Source organism: Poecilia reticulata, linkage group LG10, assembly GCF_000633615.1.
Source record: "Poecilia reticulata strain Guanapo linkage group LG10, Guppy_female_1.0+MT, whole genome shotgun sequence".
Classification (NCBI taxonomy): Eukaryota; Metazoa; Chordata; class Actinopteri; order Cyprinodontiformes; family Poeciliidae; genus Poecilia; species Poecilia reticulata.
The window spans coordinates 17,789,941-17,814,632 of NC_024340.1; the positions used below are offsets into that span (position 1 = coordinate 17,789,941).

The 24,692-nt window shown below is 38.8% G+C and overlaps 1 protein-coding gene and 1 long non-coding RNA gene across 10 annotated transcripts in view; one reads left to right on the forward strand and one right to left on the reverse strand.

Annotated features, from left to right (window-relative positions):
• diaph2 (diaphanous-related formin 2) overlaps positions 1–24,692 on the reverse strand; it is a 450,956-nt gene that overhangs the window by 349,296 nt on the left and 76,968 nt on the right. The window lies entirely within an intron of this gene.
• LOC103471531 (uncharacterized) lies at positions 12,105–13,093 on the forward strand. The gene is made up of 3 exons (XR_534661.1): positions 12,105–12,147; positions 12,274–12,374; positions 12,608–13,093. It is a non-coding gene; the product is annotated as an uncharacterized LOC103471531 (long non-coding RNA).

The window sequence follows — 24,692 nt, forward strand, 5'->3', positions numbered from 1 at the left end:
TATTAGGAAGAGATTAATTAAAGAGATACTGGGAATACCATATCTTTGAACTATATCAATAATACCATTAACAATAGCAGAGGAGGACTGTTCAACACAATGAAAATCAGGCATACAAAGAACAAAATGAGTGACTTTGGGTGACTTAATTAAATCCATCATATGTGGGGAAAAATTTAGATTAAAATGCACCCAGTGTATTTGAGCTCTGAACTGGGAATGTTGGTCCGAAAGGATGTAATGAGAAATATAATTACCTTATCAAAAGGTCGATATTATGTATGTTACAGGCATATAGCATTATTTTACAGCACAATCAAATAACTATGTTACAATCAGTTGTTTTAAAGATGCTTATATATATATCTATATATCTATATATAGATATATATATTTATTTATATATATATATTATTTCTTGAATTGAAATGTGCACTTCAGCATTAGCTTTAGCTAAATAGAATATTGGTGTAGCACTTTCGCATTAGCAGAACTAATTTTTTATGATCAGTATGATCAGTGCTTTAGAGTTGACTTTTTAGTTAGTGGTGCCCATTGCTAATTAGCATAAAAGTAAATCTTGATCTAGATTAAACCCCTGACCACTATAAATGCTCATACTTTCAGATGCTAAGCCTCCATTTGTTTGCAGGGCCTCTTCCCTCTGCCTGTCAGTGTACTCGGTCTAAAAAGTTTAACTTTCCAGACATCAAGAACCTGTTTCTTTTAAGAAGCGGCAACCAGAGTTGGTTTCCTTTTTTCTCCACACACACACACATACACACACAAACACACCCATAACCATCATTGACAGGTGTGACCTTTCAGCTATGCTGGTAGCAGCAGCCACTCTCGCCCCAAGACAGTAGGCCTGGATTAGTCACTCTCTCAGAGGATTGTGGCGCCCTGCATGAATGCGCATGTGAGGCCCAAACTCTCTCCAGCATGGCCGAAGGGCCTGCTATGAAAAATAGAACACCTAATGCCTGGAGATAGAGACATTCATCAAAGACCAGGGCCCCCGCCTGCCTGCTTTGTGTGCTGCCTCCCCTCCCTATTCTCTATTCAGCACCAAGATGCTGAAGCCACTCACTTATTTCAGTCATAAAAGAGGGATGGGAAGTTTTATTATTATTGCTTTGTGAATGTTTATTATTTCTACCCCTTTTCCCTCAGTTTTCTCTCCCGCTCATACATTTTTTTTTTTTTTTTGCAACCATTTACATGCTTCAAGTGATCTTTCTTGTTTAGCGCAAGATAAGGATATCAGAGTGTCATGAGCCATCAGCACAAGGATAAGTATGAAACTACTTCAACACTCCATTCAGCATATTCAACACAGCAGGTTGCATTTTGAATGACAATTGCCGGAAGCCCACTGAGAATACCGAGAGGAGACCAAAAATAACCCAAGAAATGGTAGCCATGCCAACTAATGCTAAGCAGATCGAGCAGTTAACCTCTGCAGTGAACTACTAAACCCTGGGGTATAGCTGCGTTATGACATCTCTTCTTCACTCCGTCTCTACATTCCTCTGGCACATCACCGAAGAATATTGAGGTTTAGGATTCCTACTATAGTTTCTGAGAAATGTAAATATCAGAGAGGGAAGTATTTAAAATACACAAATACTATGCCAAGCTTGTTATCCTCTACTAGGTCATGACTAAGTTTGTTGACCTAATTGCTGTTGAGCAAACAACCATTGATGCTCTCAACAAAGAGGGCAAGTCAGAAAATATCCTTAATTAACAAGCCAAGTGCTGTATCAAAGCATATTATTGGAAAGTTTAGTGGATGGAAAAGGTGTGGTAAAGAAAGGAGCACTGACAAACTGAAACAAGCTAATTCAGGAATCCGTCTGGAGTCAGAAGGACCACTGATGAATTCAGGACACAACGGCAGGATTGCAGTAATAGTAATTCACACAATAGTTGTGCAGACCATTTATTTACTGCATTTACATTATAGAACATTGACCTTTTTTAAAATAGGTCCTACACAATACTCCAAATTTCTGAGAAACAAATTATTTGGCTTTGATTTGTCATGAGCCATAATTATCAACATTATAAGTTTCCATTTTAAATTAATTATTATATACTTTTACATGACGTTGTCATTTATTGAAATGCACCTTTACATTTAAGTTACACTCCAGCATTATGAGACAAGCATCACAATGATGGGAGGTTCTGCTGGCAATGCCAATCTACAAATTTTTTTGCTGCGATTGCTCTGCTTTGGATTAAGACAAAAATAATTCATGCAAACCTGAATGTACACAGTTCAGATTAAGCTCATGCATTATAGCCTTCAAATCTCTTATGACAACCTTTATTTTATCTGTTTATTTTGGTTCAAAAAGATTTATTGACACGGCCTTCGTTTCATGAGTGAATGCGATTTTCCCTCCACACAGACTCCGTATGTAACAAACCAACCATAGCAGACCATGCCAAAGGCTTGCCAGCAGGATTCATAGCTGCACAGTCGCACGCAACTTCAGGTTCCTCATGGGGTCACTGCCTTCCTTCATACTTTCATTTATCCTTCCGTAGCTCTACATAACTCACCCTCATTGTTTTCAGTCAAAATCTTAAGCCTCGATGGGTCTTCAGCTACAAGAGCTTCTCTTTTAATTTCACGATTTAACCCAGTGTAGCTTGTTCAAACATACTTCTCTTCATTTCAAAGTATTCAGGTGTAGTTTCAGTAAATAGGAGCAAATGCTGTTTCATGTACCCCAATGTGTTCGTTTGCTCAACTGACTGAACATTGCATCAGGCATGCAGAATGTGTTTGTCTATGTGCCTATTGTGTGCGCCGGTGTGTGTTTTCTGCCAGTGCCAAGGGCCTCTCAGACGTGGGGGGTATAACACTCCTCAAGAATAGGATTTAGTAACACACAGGCAGGCCTGGCAGTGCAGCTTCAAAGCAGAGGCAGGAAAAAAAATCCCTTCTGTACATGTATATTTCTTTAACCATCTGCACATGTCTGTGGTGTACATTTTGTCAGGGATAAACCAATTGTCTTTTTAAAGGGGCATTCATTTGAAGGAGCTTCATATAATAAAGCCCTCAAGCATGGGATGAAGAAAAAAAAAAAACATGATTAAACAATTTCTTACATCATCAGTGTGTCCAAAGATAGTGGAAAAGGGGATGAAAATGAAAGGTATTATGGGATGCCTCAAAGAGGGGGATGCAGCATAGCTTCTCCATCATAAAACTGGAGATTAACTCATCAATTATCCAGAGATCGGAATTGTTTTTTGTTTGTCGTTTTCCCCGTTGTTCCTTAAATGCATAAAAAAGTAAGAATTCTAGCATTCAGAAACGACTTCCTACATAGTAAACAAATGCAGCATATGGTGCAGCAGCAGATGCATCAATCAATTTGTTAGAGAACACAATAGTCTGGTTTTGTTTTGATTGGCCAAACTGAAAAATCTAATTTTTGTCCAATTCATTGCATGCATAATAAATGATAGCTTCCACCAATTTTAGCTCATAAACAGGCATGAAGCTGTTGCTGAACTGGAGAGCTCCTTCAATGAAAGACCGCTGCATCCTAAGTGCACAAAGCAGCGTTATAGGAGATCCTTCATCCCACCAGCTGATAGACTCTATAACAATCACTGCTCTCAACAAAACGAATGAGTATTTACATCCCTGCTGGTATTGGAGTTTTACTGTTTTTCTGGACTGATTTTATTATTCATAAAATCCAACAAAGACCAGTGACAGATGCATAAATGATGCATAAATGTATGATTCCTTTGTTTTCTGTTAGATTCAAAACTAATAAAAGAACCAATCAATCGGAATTGGCTAATATTTTTTTGATTGGGTCCAATTAATAGACTTATTTGTGGAAAAATATGTACTATGCTGCTCTTTTATTTGGTTAAATACAACAGTCTCCATCACAAAAACCACTCACTGCTTCTTCTCAGCCCTTAATTTGTTCAAAAATATTAATAACTGACAGACCTCAGTGAACACAGAAAATTGGTATTGATCAGGAAAAATTTGATTGGTGCATCTCTTCTAAAATCCTAGATGTTTCACTCCTTTTTATTAAATGTGAAATAAAATAGGGAAAATGTGTGTTTCTGTGCCTACAACCAAGCAGCAAGCATGACAAAATACTGGTTCATTAAATCACAAACTATAAAATTGGGCATGATTTATCCATGTGGACATCTTCAAGGTATCTGTTGCTTTTAATGTTTCACAGAGGTTTGCTTTGATAGTACTACAGGCTACTTGTATTTGATTCACAGTCATGCCAGTTCGTAATAAAACGTGAACATATTTCTTGCCCCAGAATCACTCAGCATTTCGTCTTATTCCATTTGGTCTAGTTGACCGTAAGTCTGTCTGGCTCTTGCAGCCCCGCCAGCAACCGCAGAATGATACACCTACTCCAAGGAATGATGAGTAGGAAAAGATTGCTGAAAATGCTCAGTTGGCAACTTTGTGCCAGAAAGCGAGTCCGCCAGCCAGCCAGTAGGCTAGCCAAGTTAAAGATTTATAATTTGAATCTGAAAATTAGTTATCTAAATTTTCTTGGTAAAAAGGACATGATTTTACAGTTTTTTCTGTCTAGACAGCATTCTTGGTTGCTGGCGACAAGACAAGGATGAAATGAAGGAGTCTGCCAAGATGCCAGCTATAAAATTCGATCAGCAAAATAAAACTCTACCGCCCTGGGTTCTTGCCCAATGGGCAGCAAGGGGAAGAGAGGAAGAAAGGTACGGGAAAAACAGATGGGAAAAGAAAAAGGGTGTACAATAGGTGATGGTCTCCTTTTAACCCCAATATTTGCTGAGAGGAAAAGAGATGGGGAAATTACATTACAGTGGCTGCGATCAATAATCACCCATACCAAGCAGTCCTCCTACCCAGACACACGGTTTCATGTCGAACATTTAGAGACGACTTTCCCTGCTTGTTCCTGATGTAATCATGACCTACTTAGCAACAGCTTTCCCTTAACTTCAAATATGTATAGATTACCGGTAAGCCACTATAAAACTAAAGCGAGGAATCAATAATAATAAGACATGACGTATTCCAAGTGCAGCTGGTGACAGCAAGTGTATCAGCACCCATTCCTAGCACCGGTTGCCTTTCAGTGGGTGAGCGAGGCCATGCTGGAGATTAGGTTTCAAGAGAAATGTGGTGAGTGAGTATGGCTTGACTGTCACTGCATCTACAAACACCTCAGAGAGCTGTCACAATAATGGATTTTTTTGTTTTGTTTTGTTTTGTTTTGAGGAACGGTGGAAGCAAAGCACAAAGATAAACAAGAATATAGGCTATGTTGTCAGAGGAGATGTGAACAGGGACACCGGATTATCAAATCTAATTCTACATCAGTGGAAAAACATCAGTACTGCAGTTTGGGAGGGTACCGTGATCAGTAGATTATAATGCTACCTTAATATTAAAAGGTGTTTGGGCTACAACCTAACATTTCACACGTCTCTTTTTAAATTCACTCCAGATATGTCTGCTGTGAAGCTAAAAGGAATTTGTCACCATTCAACTTTTGCAAGCACAGGAAAAGGGCTCGAAGCACTTATTTTTACAAATCTGTTACATTTATGCATTCACATGTCTCCACGTTTAGTCTGAAAATAAAAAATTTTACACTATTTTTGACCCTATACTGGTTATTAAACTCATATTCAAAAACTCATCTTCTGCACAAAATAATTGCCCAGAGATGCATTTCAATGTCTGCAGATGCTGAACACTGGACCATAGGCATCTTTTGGTTTGTGCCTTTCCACACTTCCTGCAGACTCTGAGATCTTTATGAAACCAGTGAATAGAAGTGTCATTTCTATTTCTTCCGTTACCCAGAGAAGATACTTCTTTTTCTTGTTCAGATGAGGAGAAATGCCAAAGTTTTAACCCCCATCACTTGGATGCGTCTGTGTGTGGTGGCTCCTGTAGCTCTGAGTCGAGATCCTTTTGCATCTACCTAAAACTCTTGAATGAGTTTTGTTTCACAATACTCAGGGCTTCAGTGATTCTATAAAATGTTTTCCCTCCACTAGACTTTCCTGAAATATGCTGGGATACAGCACAAGTGTCAATGACAGAACATTTCCGTACTAAAAATCTATTTTGTGGTTAATTAGTTCTGGTTTTCATTAGCTAAACTATTATATTTAAATATATCAGTACTTAAATGAAAATGAAAAAAAATGCTTCCAAATATCAACATATTTTCAAAACATTTAATCTGAAATATTTACTGACTAAATCATAAAAAATGACATTGAACCAGAACTTTATTTATTTGTCTGTTTTTTTTTTCTTACAGTCTTCAACTTTGTGTTGGACTTTCGGGGTTTTCAGCTGAGTTTTTCTTCCAGAGAAGTGAAAATGCAAGACTTGATGATTAACATGCAATAAGTTGCTTTCAACTTGATATGCAACGCTGCCAGCAAAAAAGTCACACCACGAATGCTAAATCCCTGGGGTTTAATCACCTAAACACATAGTCTTTAAAAGGAAGACAGCATCCTCATTCTGAGTAACATTAGCTCAGTCAGGCTAAGACAAGCATCACATTCACGGACAAACAATGGAAGCAAGTGCTGTGGTAAATTGGCCCTGTATAAGCACCATAAACCATTTCAGATAATGCACTATTGGTTAGTGGGCTGAAATAATGAGGTTTATCACATTGCAAAGTCCACACAATTGGCCCCGTTTGGTAAAATGCAACAAATGCAGACAGGCACTGAGGTGTAACCTTTTTTTGAGCATTTCCAAGAATTGTGAGGTTTATGTGTGCTTTTGCTAAAAAGCTATCATTATCCAACAAGTGAGAGGATTTTAAAAGCTAAAGTATTTTATCATCAAGTGCATACCTTAACCAAATGTCAAGTAGCCTGTCATCCTTTCCCTGGTCTTTGTAATTCGACAACATTTGGCATTTTTAATGGAGACTCTGTGAATCCCCAGGATCTGAGAGAGCTTTACTCTATTTCCCAGGGTGAGGGCTCAGTGCCGACACGAGTTGAATGCTGCTTCCCAAGCGGCTCCCTGAGAAAGCACCTGGACTACTTAATGAAGACGCCCACACACAAACAACCAATTGACGACAATACTTCGGAGCATTTCAGCTCTGCCTGCAATGACAATAATAACCAGAAACAGAGGCACAAAGGGGGGTGAATATTAATGCGATGCTTTGCAAAGATATACGTCCTGGCAACAATATCAGAAAGATCCAAGCCAATTAATTAGGGAACAAGACTTGACCTTCAAGGTGAATGTGTTGCAGTTTTGTTCAAAGGAAACAAGGACAGATTCTCTCATGTGAGATTAAGAGAACAACTGTGAGAATTAATGGCTTTTTAAAAATGGATGACAGCAGAAAACAAGTATCTAAAGGTGGCAAAAAGCAGTAGACCAAAACTTTTAAGTGGAACATGTGGAGGAGATATCTGAAAGCTGTTAAAACAAATAAGGCCTTAGGGCCTCTAAGGGGCACTTTTATGCATTTCCCAGACATCTAGTGCCACTTTATAGCACAATCAAGTATCTAGGCTACCTTCAGAAGTTATAAAAATACTGTAAATATTAAATATGACTTGAAAGAAATCTAATGTCGCAGTTTAACGCCTTGAAATTGAACCTATGTCACTTTAAGAAGCTCCTAATCTATTTTGGATGAAGGAATAACATAACATTATGTAAAACTCAAAAAAGTTGATTAAATAGTCAATTAGATAACACCGAACCTTTAACTCACTCACACACCGAGGCTGTTGTAATTCGTCTCGTCAGCTAGTGCACCAATATAAAAATTTGGGCTGATATCGATATTATGGCCATTATGTCATTATTGGTTTTACACATTTCCCTACACATTCACCACTATGAAAAAAAAATTATCACACTGTTGAGATTGTTTCTCTACTTCATTTAAACTCCCCACAATCGTGAATCACTATAACATGACCAAACAAAAATCACCAACCCTCTCCTGAAACACACAGACAGAAGGCAACAAGGTGGACATAAATACTGGCCCAGCTTTACTTATCAGGCATTACCAATGTCAATGCCTGTTTATCATGCATCCCTATTGTAAATGTCATCAGTGTGTATCACTGACTGATATGACAGACTGCTTGGTTTGCGTTCTGCAGAGAAACGTAAACCAAGCAAGTCACTCAGAGCATGTGGGCTTGTTTGTGGATATAATTTGCAGTATGTGTGTAATATATTTTATATGAATAGTAAATAAATAAAACAACGAATAACTCCTAAGAAAAAAGCTCAATCCTTATGCTGTGTGTGAAACTAAGTCTATTTAAAAACCAAGTCATGGCTCTTCTCCTGATTTAAAATCAGTTAAAGAAGCAGCTAACATTAGCTTCCGCACTTTTCCTCGACACCAAGGTGACAAAACAAGGTAGCAGTAGAGGGAAAAACAGAGATGTTGACATTTTCTATCAGGAGAGATGTCACTCCATCTCTTGCTGCTATTTTGTCATCGTTGCACAGATGCTCAGATTGTTTTTCTTTTCAACATGAATAATGCATATTTTTATATATGTTTATAAAAACAGAAAGGCCTAGACACTTCACTTTTTCTTTGTATGGGCTTTGCATGTAGCATTGTTTACTTTATATTTTGTTACTCAGAGGCCAAACCTGCCAAAAATACTTATAGTCAAAATAATAAAAATAAATACATTTAAAAATAAACTGCATATCATTTTTAGTTCTTTTACTTTAATAAGTTTCACCCCCAAATCATGTGCATGTAAGTCAATGGATCCATGAGGACATCGGTGCCTTCATGACAGGTAAGGGGTAAATTGATTAATAAAAATGTGTTAAATCTAAGTAAATGACGTGATTATTTCAGAATTAACTTCATGTTTTCATTTTCTGCGTGAAATGCTCATTTTACATCTATTTTAGAACAATCATTTTAACTTAGCCCCGCCCTGTCCCATATTTATTTAGGGCACTTAGTGGTAAATTGGGGTAGATTTACCACAATAACAAAAATTGATAATTTGTAAGAATCTCATTCACATATCCACTTCAAGCGCTTTGAATCATCTAGGTTTTGAGTTAAATAAAGAAATCAATCAAATAATAAATGCATCAATTAGTTAATGATGCATACCCATACATACTTATTTCCATTTCTATGTGAAGATAATTCAAAAGTTTGAAAAGAATATTACCCAAATCTTCTATCAACTTACCATTACTTCTTTGCTGACATTTATGAGCAGCAAAGAAACAAAAGATTTTACAGTTAAACTTTGAGATGTCGGTTGGAGGCTTCCAGATTTCAAACTAATGTTTTCATGCATCTTTATGAAACCTGACAGAACTTAAAAACTAATTTTGTAAGCTATTGATTTTTATGCCAGCATAGAGTTATAATGAAACCCTCAAAACGCCTGCACATTAATAAGAGAGATCAATCAGGTGCATTGCCCATGCTCAGCTATAATGTATGTTTGAACAAAAATCAATACTTCCAGACATGTAAAAGGATGTAGTAGTTTTCTGCTTTTACTCATCACCATTTATCACACAAACACACACAAACTACCCACACCACTAAACGCATCATGAAGGGACCGGTTCTGCAAACAGGCAGCAGCAGCCGCTCTGCCGCCGCTTTTATTATACGGCACCACGTCTCCGTATGTGACAACTGCAAATGTGTCGGTACATTTGCGCATCTAATTTCACGTGTTTTGCACTTGAAGAGATGTAGATTTAAATGAGCGTGCATGATGGCGCCCATTGTGTACTGTAACGCAGATGAAAAGATGACAGGTGGTGGGAGGGCGCTGGATCTTTTGAGACTTGTCACGTTGTTCCGGTTTACGAGCCAATGACAGGAGACACACACGCATCCACATCAAAGTTTATTACAGTTCATCACCTCCCCACCTGCAGTGTAATGACATTTAGCCAATCCTATAAAATCCCAGGAAACCTGTGGGTATAAATCAATGCCTTCCCACCTTTCCAACTGCTGTGCACATTTATTATTAAAGCCTCCACATGATTTTTTGATTGAGCGCGCCTGCTCTTATGACACGTATGTATATGTTTGTTTTCCGTTTAATTTGGCTTGGAAGCAGAAAACGAGCAGACAGACAGGGACAGTCCTCACATAAACGCAGACAAGCATCAGGCAGTGCAGTAACAACCTCCATCCCAGCTTCACGGAAAAAGGGATCAGTGTGTATCTGTGCTGACAAGCAGTTTAGCTAAAATCCCATTCGTTTCATCTACACAACTCAGCTAAAGAGTATGGTCTGCTGCAACCTAGAAGAGAGGCTACAGAAGCTCCACCTGTCAGGGACTGCGGTTTGCAATGTCTTTTTTTTCCCACTCTCCACATCTGGCAATCTCATGTTTCCATTGCTCCCACAAGGCAGCTTCCAGTCTAATCTTATACAGGTGCACAGGTAAAATAGTGTCCAATATATGGTGTAATCACAGAGGCAGATTTGCTTCTGTGTCATGGCGAGTGTGGAAGCTTGCATGCGTGCCTATTGTGGGAATTGAAGACTCTGCTGTGTGTTTGTTAATGCAGTCAGTGACTACCCTCTGCAGGCAGTTGGAGTGAATGCCACAATGGAGTGGAGAGAGCAGCAAACGTGGAGTCGAAATGAGTCGAGATTTCAACAGGAAATGATGCTGGAGGTTTATATGCGGCAGAAAACTTGCATCCCAAATAAAGACATAAATAAATAAAATTATGCATGATTGTTTTCGGTTCATTTTGACTATTAATGTTTTAAATTTCGGTGCTGAGTGGGTACACATTTCATTTTAGAACCAATGATGATGCCTCTGATGAGCTCCATGCTGCTTTTTGACAACTTACCAAAAGTCATTATTGATAATGAGCCATCATGAGGCGCAAAAACATTATCAAAGGGGAAATATGTTTTTTTATTGTGGCAATGCTGCACGTTTATGCTGATAAGCAGAAAATTGTTTTCATGTGTAAATTCAGACCGTTTTCCACTTACTGTAGATCCTAATGTACAGTAAACATTGCCTCTTTTAGTGCTTGCACACATTCTAAATTCCCATGACCCACTAAAGAGTTCACTGCTGTGATTGCAGGTTGCTCAATATGATCATTAAAGAAGCAAACATTTGACAGAATGAAGGAAAGACCGCACAATAAAACCGTCAACAAACACAGAAAGCAAAAATATCAATACAATTACAGATGTGTGGAAACGACATGCATTTTCATCTCTGAAGACCGGAGGTACATCAAGCTCTATTTCCAGTAGGTTAAACTGAAACAACTGAAGTACTTCATTGCTGCACATCAAAAGCAATCCACCATAAATTAGCTGCTGAAAGACAACAGACAGTTTCATATTGAGGTAAATGAGCTAATGTTAAAAACATTTCCTGCACTACAACCCTGCAGGGGCATCACCACTCACTGGACTTTTTTTTTTGTTCCATTTCTTGCCAATCACAATGATGTAACTCAATGCCTTCAGGTGCCGACTGCAGGCGTTGTAAGGATCCCCTGCTGAGGTGTAGACTGAATATTAGAATAAAGAAAAAAGGGAATTCAAGTGACTTTGAATGTGGGCCTGATTCAATTCAAAAGTACTTTATCCATAGTAACGCCTCAGCCAAAAGAATGATGAAGAAAGGTTTACCAAAAGGACAAATCAGAACTAGTGCAGCAGAACTACACCAACCTGCTGCAACCATGAACAGCGAGATTTTAAGTGGCTGGTGTCAGATAATTGTTTTGTAAAAACTTCAGATCTACTGGAATTTTCCCACACAACTAACTCAGATTTATAGAGGGCTGTTTGAAAACATCCAGTTATGTTAGCAACGATACCTTGCTGATGTCAGAGGTCATGGGAGCCAAGGCACGCTGGTTGGGGATGACAAAGGCAACAAAAGCTTCTCTGAACACTGACCAAGTGAAACCCTAAAGATGGGCTACAGGAGCAGGAGACAACACAACATGCAACTAAAAATAGAGGAAGAAAAAATCTGTGATTGAACAACAAAAGAGTCTCTCATCAGTCAGAATTTTAAACAAAAACATTGATTTCTCCCGCCGTACAACAACACTCCAGGTTGGTGGTGGCAGTGTGATGGCATGTAGGGAGTTTTCTTGTCACACTTTGAGCATTTTATTTTAGACACCACAGCCTTTATATAAAACATCAGCACCAACCATTTTGCCTTATTTGTGACCACAGCATACACATCTTCTGATGGCTGCTTTCAGTAGGATGAAGTCAACACAATGATTTCCCAGATGTCAAGCATGAGGACCTTTGAGCAAAGATTGATAAAATGGGTGAGCAGACGACAAATTTGCATTCTGTTGAATCCATGTCAAAATTTTAAGGCAGTTCTGAAGGCAGAAGAAGGTTCAACCTCGTACTAAAAGAGGTGTTACTATATACTATATTTTTCTTAAGAAGCTCAGTTTGCATTAAGAAACACTTCCAAACTTGGAATATACTTTATTTTCTTCTCCTTGATAAAACTACACACATTCGTCCTTCTCATAGCCTGATTTGTCCACAGCCCTGCATCTGAACACATGTTAAGTACGGAGGTCAGCTGGATGCTGTGGGTCTCTCTGCTCTGTTAAAAAGAAGAATCAGCTTATTAAAAAGTGAACTCAAGAAGAGGCATTCATGCTCCACCCCCCACTGCACACCAACATTTCACTAAACTAATTAGCAACTTGGGCCAGAAGTCGGTGTCAATGAGGGGAAACAACATATTTCACCCCGTCAGCTTCTAGCAGTGGCCTCGGCTGACCTTTTGATACTCCATTAAAGCGTACACCCAAAGGTGTCAAAGTGAGGCGTTTTCCAGCCTCCCTGTGACAACATCTGCAGCCGCTTGTTTTCGACTGTGGAACGCACCGCTCCGACGGCTTTCATCTTGCCAATTTTATGATCACACCTTAGCGCTGATGAGTACAATCATTTGACATGCAAATAGCAATTACTATAGATTCACTTCTGCTGACACTCGACAGCTCTCGCTTTTCATCCTCCTAGTTTTCTGTAATCACAACCGAGGATGACGCTTCTGCTAGACATGAAGTTGTGATCCAAAAAAAAAAAAAAGAAGAAGACTGGGTGGGAAAGACTCCAAAGGTTACCGGATATTTTTTGGTGCATTTCCTTAAAAATGCAACTTACTGATTACTAACCCTGCGCTGTCGTCTGACTTGGCAGGCTAGACCTTTGATTGGAAGAGAGACTGCCGTAATCACAAGTGTATGATTATGGCATTAGGCCGGATTCTTCACATCAGAATTTGCAATCAAGAAATTGGCGTCAGGGATCGATATGGCGCAGCACCTCATCTGATGGCGGAGGGATGCGTGCAGGAGAAGGAGTCTTGCGATCAATTAGGAAGCGGCTGGCACATACAGACATTACTTTTAATCTTCTAATGCATCTGCACAAAGACCTGGGGCTGAGCGTTTGTTGGCTTCTAAGAGGAAGGAATCAATCCTTTTTGCACGTCTCGACGCCAGTTTGTCCTGGGCCGTTTCAGCAGCGTTTAAGACATAATGAAAGGAGGGAGTCTAAATCCGCTTACCTTCACCTAAGTGAAGAAACTGTATTTGCTGTCACACTTTAGGCGAGACTGAAACATTTTAATCCTTTGAAATAGTTTCTAATACATCTGAATACCTAGTTAATCTCTCCGATGTGCTGTGGTCTACTGCAGAGCTGGAAGCTCACCTGCTGTGATGACATCCTGTTTTATCAGGCTGATATTTCAGGCACACAATGGAAGGAAGGAAGACTTGACTGCTTCATAATCAGATGTAGGGGTGATAGAAATTTGAAATACGTGCAAAGACATTATTTACTGACAAACTGCAGCAGAGTGGGTGCGATCGTTTAACTTTAAAATCCAAACTGCTGTGACTAGATTCCTGCTGCAGCTGTGGTGAAAATGTGAGTTTGTGTGTTGCATACAGTCCTTATCAGTGTAGTCCATGTGGAGTGTGTGGCTCATCCAATTAATCAGACATCATTTAAACCAGCCGGCCTCGTGACAGGGGACCCAATCACTGGTGAAAAAAGTCATTCCCAACATTCCTACTCCAAGTCCGCCGCTCTAATGTGCTGTGGCAACCTCCTAACTATTCAATTCCAGACCCAGACCCCCACAGTTTACACAGTCCCCTAGCTTCTTCCCAGTCCCCCACACTTCACATTCATTAGACCCCACACCTCTATCAAAGGCAGAACGGAGCAAAACTGCTGCTCCATCTCATGTCTGAAACTTGCCTCGAAGGGAGAGGAAAGTGGGAGAGGGAGCGCAGACTGTCTGCAGAGAGAAAAGGGGGAAACGAGCCAGTGATGAGGGAGTGGAGGAAAGACTCAACATCTTCCTGAGTTTAGCCTGAGAGGGGAGGCTGAAAATGAGCATTTGATGTGAGCAAATGCTTCATCTCTATGACTTCCCTCACCTCCTGTTCTCCTACATGCAAAGAATCATTTGGACATTGTAGCCGAATAACTAGAGATGCACCAAGTTTAACATCTCTGACAGCTGGAAGCTCATCAATATGATGTACATCTGATAAATGAATGAAGCTCATCAAAAAAAACATTTGCAGTTTTGGGTGAGTTTACTGACTGAAGAAGTCTCGAAGGGAGTCGTTTTCATTGTCAGTGATCCATTTAAAATGAAGTTAGAGACACAAGAAACTACAACACTACTATTCTTTGACATAATGAAATGGGTTATTTAGGGTGCATTCACACCAGCCCTGTTTAGTGGCTTTAATCAAACTCTAGTTTGTTTGCCTAGAAAGTCCAGTTTGTTTGAGGAGGTGTGAATGCTCTATTGAACTCTGATGTGGACCAAAAACTGCTAACTCTAGTCCACCTAAAAACCTACTAGCTCTCGGTCTGAAGTGAACTTTGGCGTGGTTCAAATGCACATGTATAGACCAAGCAGAACGGACACTGCCCCAAAAGGGTTTCTGAGTAGAATGCCCAGGAAATATAACCAAAATAAATGTGAGTTTAGCTCTAGCGAGAGAAATGGCTGGTTGTCTTTTGCCAATGATAAAACAGATGCTGTATAACCGTTAAAATCTACCGATGCTCCATTCCCGTTTACATTGCATGAAAAAGGATATGTTCTGTCTTCTTCAGAGGTATTTTTTGTCATTTCATTAAGTGGCAATTAGTGCAAAAAGTTTTCCAGAGAGTTTGTTTGACAGTACAGTGAGGAAACAAAGCACACAAGTAAAAAATGTAACCAATGCTGTAATTTTGGTAGCCAATCAAACCAAATCTACCCGACTATGAGGTGTGAAAACACCGAGCGATTGCAAGAAAAACCTAAACTTTGAGCAGCTCCAAAGAAGATGTCTCAGAGTTAACTATTTTAAATATCATTGAGTCGTTATGCAATTCAGGTTGAAGCGTTACATAAATCAGGGTTGAAAATTGGCCACAATTGCTCTCATTTACACTGAACACAAAGCAAATCGCTGCATCTTCATTGCTGTATACAACTTTTAATGCTTTCTACTAGTGTAAAGTTTTGTATTTGGAGAAACAACTTATGAATCAACAATCAAAGGTTCTTTTCAGAACAGTACAAGAAGGGCACAACTACACATCCACAGTTCAAGGGAAAGGGGTTTGTTTGGCAAAGCTGTAACCATCCTCCGCTGCGAACTGAATGTAAAGTAACTTGCCTAAAAGGAGTTCAAGGTTAAGGGTTTGGCAGGAACATAGAATCCACTTAATGATAAAAAAAAACTTAAGGCATTTGGCAGATCATTTGATGAATTTGTCTTCTACTAAAAACAAAGTGTTGCACTATAGGTTTGCCTTGACTTCAGTCCACAAAACAGCTCAAGTAGTAAATAAAGCTCTACAAGAAAAACTTCTCTGAAGATATAGCTATACATATTCTCATACAGCTGTAGTTTAGAGTGGGTATGTGTGTGCATCAGACAGTGAAAGAAAAACTAATCCCACTGACAGACTCTAAACCTGACCTGAACAGTGACCCCAAACAGCAGTAGACCATGTAGAGAGAGATGGACAAGCTGGCAGGAAGCCTGAGCTCGCCAACATCGTCTCCTTTTCCAAGCATTCTCAAAGGCTGACAAAGCTTTCGAGATGCTGCGGAGATTTTGAGACCAGCAGCGCAGAACCGCCACCCCCACATATTGCTAAGAAGTATGGAAAAATGTTCTGTCCTGCAGCAAGAGAAAGTTTTTAACTTTGAGGATCCTGAACAATGCGACAACCGAAAAGTTAGGAGCAGAACGGAAAAATGAGTCGAGGAAACAGGTTGATAGAAACAGTCGATTTTAATATATTGAGATGTTATATAACTGAACCGTCATGAAACAGATGACTGCAAAACCTTTACAACTCAAAAAATATATACATTTCCGATTCTAATTGGTATTAAACAAGACCATTCTCCAACCATCTGGATTATTTCCACTCGAAAATTTGATAATTCTTACAAGTCTTGAACTTGTAAATTTGCAGTAAGTTGGAAAAATCAACTTGAACGCCCCCTGACTTTGGGCTTCCCATTCAGAAAGTTTGAAAAGTTTTCTAATGCCGGCTTTCAGAGAAAATATGGCTGCTTCTCACATAGTAGTAGCAGCCGGTTTATTGTACAAGACACACTTTTAAGAATGTGTCCAAAATTAACATTTCATTTATAACCTGCCGTTCATGTTTGCTTTTGGAAAGTAAAGCTTAAAACGAAGTTCATAAGTGGTATTGTGTGAATAATGGATACTACAGCGTTGCCACATTGGAATCCCAACTTTTCCGACTATGTTAGCTTGAATGCTATTAACTTGAGGTTGATGTCATTCTCAACTCAGAGTTTCGACTTGTGTGGTAAATTGAATGAAGTATTTAAGTGTCTCCATATTTACAGCAGGATAAATATGCTTGAAGAAAGTAGAAGAGATGAAGATTTACTGTGTTTGAGTCATGATCATTAACTTCCAAACTAACAGTGTGCAGTCAAAGAACGTAAAGAGTTTCTGTCAGTTACTCCAGTTTCAACCACAGTATCCCAATTAAAAGCTGCAAGACAGAGGAGGTTATATGGGTTGGAAAAAAAATAAAACGATGAACCCTCATGATAGAAACGGAAAGATGTGAATAAATATAGTTTCAACAGAAAAAAGCAGATGTATGATTTAACTTTTATATTGACATTTTATGCATTATGCTGCAGCTACATGGTTGACTAATATATAATACTGTTTGGTTAGAAATTGTTTGCTGTGGAAGCAAAAACGTTGTATTCAAATAAATTTACAGAAAATTCAACATAAAAGTCGCACAAATTAGTTTTCCTGCATATAATTCATAATTGAGTACGTTTTTTTTTTTTACATCAATTGACAGACAAATATTCAGACAGATGGAAAGTCGGTGGGAAGGATGAAAACAAGTGAATGGATGTTTGAATGGGCAAATGTTTGGATGACAATCAGACGACCAGACAGTCATTTCGTTGACTGAATAATGGACAGACAAAGATTTACGATGGAAAAACATAAATAGATGAATAAATAGATGGATGGCTGGATGAATTGATTGTTGAATAAACAAACACTAAAACATACAGAAAAAAAATCTTTAAACTTTACAAATGAAGACAAAAAGACAAAGCCAGGGAAAACAACTGCAACCTAGAGGGATGTTTTTTCTAACTGCAGGGAAACAATGTAATTTTTTTATGGACAAAGTGTCATAAAAGAGCATAATTTTTCATAGTGATGAGACGACTGAAGTTATATATTAGGTGCAAATGCATTAATAATATAAAAAGCAGACTAGATGTAACTAAATGTGTCATCTTCAACAAATTGTTTAATGTCCCCTTAGACTTAAATGTCAGCTTGTTTTGATTTGCTCTTCTTACTGTTCCATTTCTGCCGTTTTAATTTATTAACACTGCAATGCACAGTCACATATTTGATGCACAAGTCTCCAGTTTCTTAAGGAAAATAAATAAAACTTCAACACAAACCCTTGTTTTCAGTTGTCAGTTGTGTATTCAGGCTCCTACAAAAGGTTATAAAACTTTAAAGTTGTCAGTACTGGAGGCAGATTATTTGCCAACAGAGGTCGTTGGATCGAGAGGTCATCCTTCCTAATTATCAACACAAACTTAGAATACATGCCAAGTGATGCGACTCAATCACAAGCTAGCTTTAGCGGTTAATGCATTGCCCTTCAAGCAGTAGACAAACTGTACCAGCACACTGATGCGGGTGAATGTTCACACAGATGTGCATGGAACATGCTTATCTGTCAACCTACATCAGTGCAAAAGAAAGTGCAGTCTGTCGAGTGAAAGAGTTACCAGCTGAAAGATGTGTACCTGCCTGACTTGATTTTCACCTACCATCTACAATAGAGGGGGAAGTTAATGAGGTTATTCAATGGTTCTGTTGCTGGTCTCCTCCAACCTCTATTCACATTCTTATTTCCTACAAAGTCAACAGGAAATATCTGGGGCATTCTTTCTTTATAAACAAAGTCATCGAGGAACCAAATGGACAGAAGCAAGGCAGCGTGAAGTCCCAATGACATAGCACACAATAACAAGCTATTTCTCATACATTAAATTACAAGAATATCAGAAATAGGGGCATAAATGTTGGCAATAATAATAATAAAAAAAGAAACAAGGGAAGGCAAAGTCAGCATGTGAGCTGTCAGAAATCAGGAACTAGGCTGAATCATTGGGTCTGACACTGAGGGACTAAAAACCCATGTTCACAACAAGGTCACACTGAGGACACGAGATGGAGTGAACCCACAACAAGGGCTTCAAGCTATTAGCCGAGTTCCATGTAAACTCACTTTAGATATAGTTTGTTACAGAACATGACAAGGTCAGTTTTATTATATATATTTTTTTTTAAACTAATTTAATGTAAAACATTTTTAATCAAGATAAAATCCACCCTACCATAATGCCTCCATGAGCACGGCTCTCTGGTGACATGACAGGAGGCATAAAATCAGAGTTTTGTTGAGAACGTCCATCTGCATTTTTCATGTTTTTTTTTTTGTTTTTTTTTTGTAAAATTTCATTGAAAATTGTCCTTCAAAAGATGAATACTGTTGGGTTGCAGCAAAAAAGTTTGACTTAAGAGAAACAAGAGGCAGTCGGTGATGAAGGCCATGAAATATCATTAAAGTGGAGCAGTTTGTAGCACTGTTGACTTGCAGCAAGAAGGTCCTGGATGTCACATGGTCACCATGGTTACCAACTTAGTGACTGTCTGGATATTTAGCGACTTCTCAGATAAAATCGGAATTAGCAAGAGATGCTTTTTAAAGAACAGCGATCGGTCAGAAAACTGCAACTGCTGCGTCGCAAGTATCTTCGGTTTTAGTGGGAAAAGGTGTTTCCCAGCAGTGTCTAGTTCTACCTGCTGAAGCAGAGCGACCTTAAGATGTTACGACCATCAGCTTATAACCAGAAATCATTGCGTAAGACTTTTCAGCACGCACTTTTACAAATGTGAAGGAGGCTACAAAAAATGCTCACCTTCCCTATGCAATTATTACTGTAGTAATACAATCTCTGAATTATTAAGTTAGTGTTACAATGGCCTAACCTCATCCAATCATACTGGTGTGATCTATAATTCAACAAGGGCTGCTGAGGTTCCCTTATTATTACCAACACACTAGAATGCCAAATGAGCTCAGTACTCAACCTCAGTTTTTGTCACTCTATCAGTCTGTCTCTTTCACTCTCTCGCTCTCCGTCTGTCTGTTCTGTCTTTGTGATCATCCATTTCTGAACTTAACAGCACATATTCATTCAACATTCCCTTTTTACGTCCATTTTCCGTTAAATGTACCCTGACCCGTTAAAAACATCATTAGAAGTCACATTTTATTCTTTGGAAATTCTGCAATCATATCAATGATGAGTCTAAACAGCGCGATAGAGAGCAAAGGGAGAGTACGTCACGGCAAAGTCTGTTTGATCATCCTCCAAATTACGTCTATGACAATACCCAAGTTGTTTTGCAAAGAATCAGCAAGAGAATATGCAAATAGGGATTGCCGCACTGCTCTTGTATGTACAGCCTAGGCAGAGGGAGGAAAAAAAATATTGCATTGTGGTGCTTTCTTGTTTTGAATTTCAAAGGGAAAGCAAAAAATGGCCAAGGCTTCTCTTTATAACCCCAGGCATTAATTCTGCATATTACAATCAATTATAGAGATCTGAATCGCAGATTTATCTATGGAGAGAACATCTGGAGAGGAGCACTTCAATGAGACTATTGTATTAAAACAGGAACTCCGCTGTAGGAAAAAAAGAAAAAAAAAAGAAAAAGAAAATCTACACCACAAGTAAAGTCAGCAAGAAACGACTCCTGGAAAAAGAGAGGCAAGGTTCGGGGTGCAATTAGGACAGAGGAGACAGCCGACAACTCCCTGATTGATTGCGTTGCACAGTCAGTAACAAGCTGCCAACACATGAGCGCAGAGAGCCAAAGAAAGCATAGCATACCTTTATATTAAGATTTAAAAACGGGAAAATATACTCAGACATGTAGTCTCATAGAACATTGGCTAAGCACGACAAAAATTAAGCGTTAGCAGCTACAACTTTCTAATAAGGTTTCTTCCAAACGCAGAAGCACAAGAACTAAACATGGAAATAAATGTTACAAACACAAACCTCGGGGTGTATGTCGTTAAAATGTTATGTCACACGCCAAAACACAATCCTGTCATGGTGAGAGTCCAGTCAGTTATCTGAAAAGTGTGGTGTATCCTCGTCGTTATTTGTAGAATCAACTATTCTTTGCAAAGTAACTCAGGCTCCATCAAACTGGAAGGACAACATCCGCACAGCAATTTTTAGATTTATTTCTGAACTCTGACTAGGCAAAAAAGAGAAAAGAAATACCAATTCTACATTTGTAGAAATATATTTAGGCTAGCTCAGGTTATCATTTCAAAACCTAAACCAGTTTCAAACATTTCAGATCGATATCCAGACCTGTCTGTCATATTTATGATTCTGTTTGTTCTCTTATGTTCTTTAAGAAACCTCTGAGGCCTTCACAGAGAAGACAGTCTTATACTGAGGTTACTTATCTAGGACACACTTTTCACATTTCATTTAGCATAAACTATGTGTTTCACATAAAATTCAAATATGTTTTGAATGCAACAAAATATCCTAAAAAAACCCCAACATAAAACCACATATAGCATGTATGCTACATATGCTCCTCCATAAGTGAGTTCTTCGTGCTCCAAGTTTCAATAATTAAACAGAGTTCAGTCCAGGTGGGGCACATCTCTCATCTATCCACATTCCTACAAAGATCTACAGAGACAAAGTTGCATTAATAAAAGCTTTTAACAGGACAAGGCCAGAGTGAGAGCAGAACCTTTGCCCAAAACAAGAGACCAGAGGCCTGAACATACTCCCCATTCATTGTTCTGCAAAGATCTGGCAAGGCTGCAGCAACAGGCCAGGGAAATGTGACAGTTCCCCCTTCACATATCAGCTCTCCAGGGGTGTAGAAGCTGGATTGTACACCAAGTTCAAAGAGATGTGATGGAGTGCTTATGAAATTCTGGGGCAGCGGCAAGGGACAGGGAGAGAGAAAGAGCGAAAGCCTCTGATCCACAAAGGCAATGCTCAGTATATGAACATGCAACACAAATGTGTGCCAGTGCATCGATTGGCAGGATGTACGTCAAAGAGCTGCCCAGCTCCTCTTCACAGATTCAAATGTGGAACTGTATTCGCTTGGGACTTAAATGTCTGGACTTACTCTGGGTGTCCAGGTTCTTACCTCAGTGATTTATGGATACATCACATTTTGATACAAGATGGAACTCTCCCATAGAACAGCTTTACCAAAAATAATGTTTTTTTTGTTGTTTTTATTTATTTAATTTATTTTGTTTTATCAAAAACTCTTTCATATAAGTTCTAAAACAAACTTTGGGGGGGGATCCATAAAAATTGTTCTTAATGTAGCATGATTTCATAAAAATGTATTATAATGGATTTTGCTAGAAATGGTGATATTTGAAGTTGCTCTCTGCCTATGTCACACTTTCACTAGGGGGCACCGAAAGAGCTAAAATAAAAAAAAGTGTTGCCCCATTAGTGCATTTTTGTATTGTATATTTATATATATCCAGTCAACAAGCATTAGGCCAAGATCTAGTCTAAGGAATTTGATTTTTAACTAATAAGACCTGAATTGGGTAATTGCAGTTTGTGATGCTGAAACAATATTTTATTTTTGAACATACAAAACAGATGAATAGAAAAATTAGGTACAGTTCTCAGAACATTTAATGCATCACCTCTTAAACTGTGATGTGTCTGAGCTAAGCAGACGATTATGTAGTTACAACCATCAAAAATTTGCCAGAGCATCTATCAGCACCAAATGACTTTTGGTGTAGGAAGTGTGATGATATGGGGCAGCAGTTCCTTACTGGTCATGAAAGGCTCGTCATCACTCCATTAAATCTCAGTGCAAAGTGGCATTGTGATGAGATTACGCAACAAGTGGCTAATTTCTCCACTTTAAGGGACCAAAACCCTGATATGGAGGTCTGACCCTTCCAAAAATCTCAATAAATAAATGACTTGATGAAGTAAATAATGTGCCATTATATTTTTTATTGCAGCCAACAAATAAAAAATACAAACGCTCCCATCTCAAATTAATATTTGTTATTAATTTCAACAGTATTCATTAAACATTACCATTACTTAATTTTCTGTTTGGTTCCTTTTCAATTGTATTTCTTTTTTCTAATTTTCTTATGTTTTGTATTCTGTTTAATACATGTATTGTCACATTTTATTTAATTTCTTTCCATATTCTGTATTTATTTCGTTGTTTTTGTTTTTTTACTTAGTCACTTTTTATTATACATTGATTTATCTTTCAATGTCTTCTGCATTTTCTCCCCTCCTGTTTTCAAAAGTGGTTCTCAGCAAACTCAATTTTCATTTGAGTATAAAGGCAAATAATCAAACTTCTTAATAGTATAAAACACATTTTAGGTAGCATTGTACAACAAGAAATACATTTGCAAACTATGTATATTAACGACTCTAGTGTTTTAGCTTGCTAGTCGCCAAAAAGTAATTTTAAGCTCCCTAAACTCAGCAAATTGAGTTTTTCAGCGCTCCGTCAAAAATATAAAAAACCCAAAGCCACCCATTTCGGTGTGTTAAGTGCTTCAGTCTTGAAAGGAAAACAAAAGACACAGACAATCACCAGAACACCCTGAGAAACAAAAAAAACAAAAAACAAATGAACATACACGTTCTCACACAACCATGCGGGAAGAAACGAACACACATAAGCCAGCTTACCATCTCTCTGCGGACAGGAGGAACACTCCCGCCACATCATTTCAGAGTGCTTTTCATCACAGTGTGACAACGTGTCAGCTCCAGTCCCTGTCACTACGCCACACTGCATTGATATTCGCCAACTGTGCAGCAGCCTGGGACACAACACAGCCATGCCAAAAATATGACACCGAGGGAATAACTTTCCTGCATTTACTTGCCTACAAACACACCCACGTGCTCATAGTGATACTGTTACATCTGTGCGCAATGATGTGCATGCACATCAATTAAAACCCTTGCATGATGTGCACAAGCTACATACCAGCTGTAACTAGCCGGTTCAACGTCAGTTTGAAGGACTTGTTTCTCTCAGTCACCTGAACTGACGACATCACTGCCTTGATGCGTTAAATCAGGGATTCTTCCTTAAACACCTGTCAATTAGACTTATGAACTGATGTATTGATCGCCTGACCTGGTGCCAGTTCTGCATATTTATTACATAAACAACACACATAATCTGCTATTTAGCACACACTGACATTTACACCGCCAGAGGCAAAGAACAGGAGACCTGGGGCAGAGCAGGGACAACAGAGAACTGTAGTCTGTGTGTATGTTTTTGGCAGGAGCGCCATATTGTGATTTAATTGCAGTTATTTTTTTATTTTTTTATCTACGATTGGAAAACGCTGCAATGAAACAATGATCTGTGGTTCCAAACAAAAAGACAACAGAGGCTGGTAAATATTTTTTTATTGCATCGCCCTATCGTGTGGATATTAGGAGTTTCACTAATGCATTTCTATAGCACTCGGCTGCAGTCTAAAGTATGAATCATTGATGATCTCCCTTGATGTGGAGGAGGCTATGAAATTGATGAGGAATCCAACGGGCAGCAGAGTAAATCTGCTCTACAAATATTGCCTGCACTGGAACACCAGGTAAGCATGTAATGAAATTTCTAGTGCGGTATAGCTCTGCACAAGAGTGTGATTATGCGCCCTCTCTTTTGGCTTGCTCTGTATCTCCCGCACAAACATAGCCTTGAGTGTGAATACAAACACGCCGGCTGGGGAGATGCATTCAGCGAAGCAATTAAACATCCCTGCGCGTCTGCATACAAACTATCAGCCAAATCTCACTCCACAGGTACCCACTGTTGAGAGCCGGTGGTGTGGATTAATCCATCCCTGTGTGTCCGAGCTGCATGGCTGCTCCACTGGCCCGGACTACTGGGCTTGTTAAAGTTGAT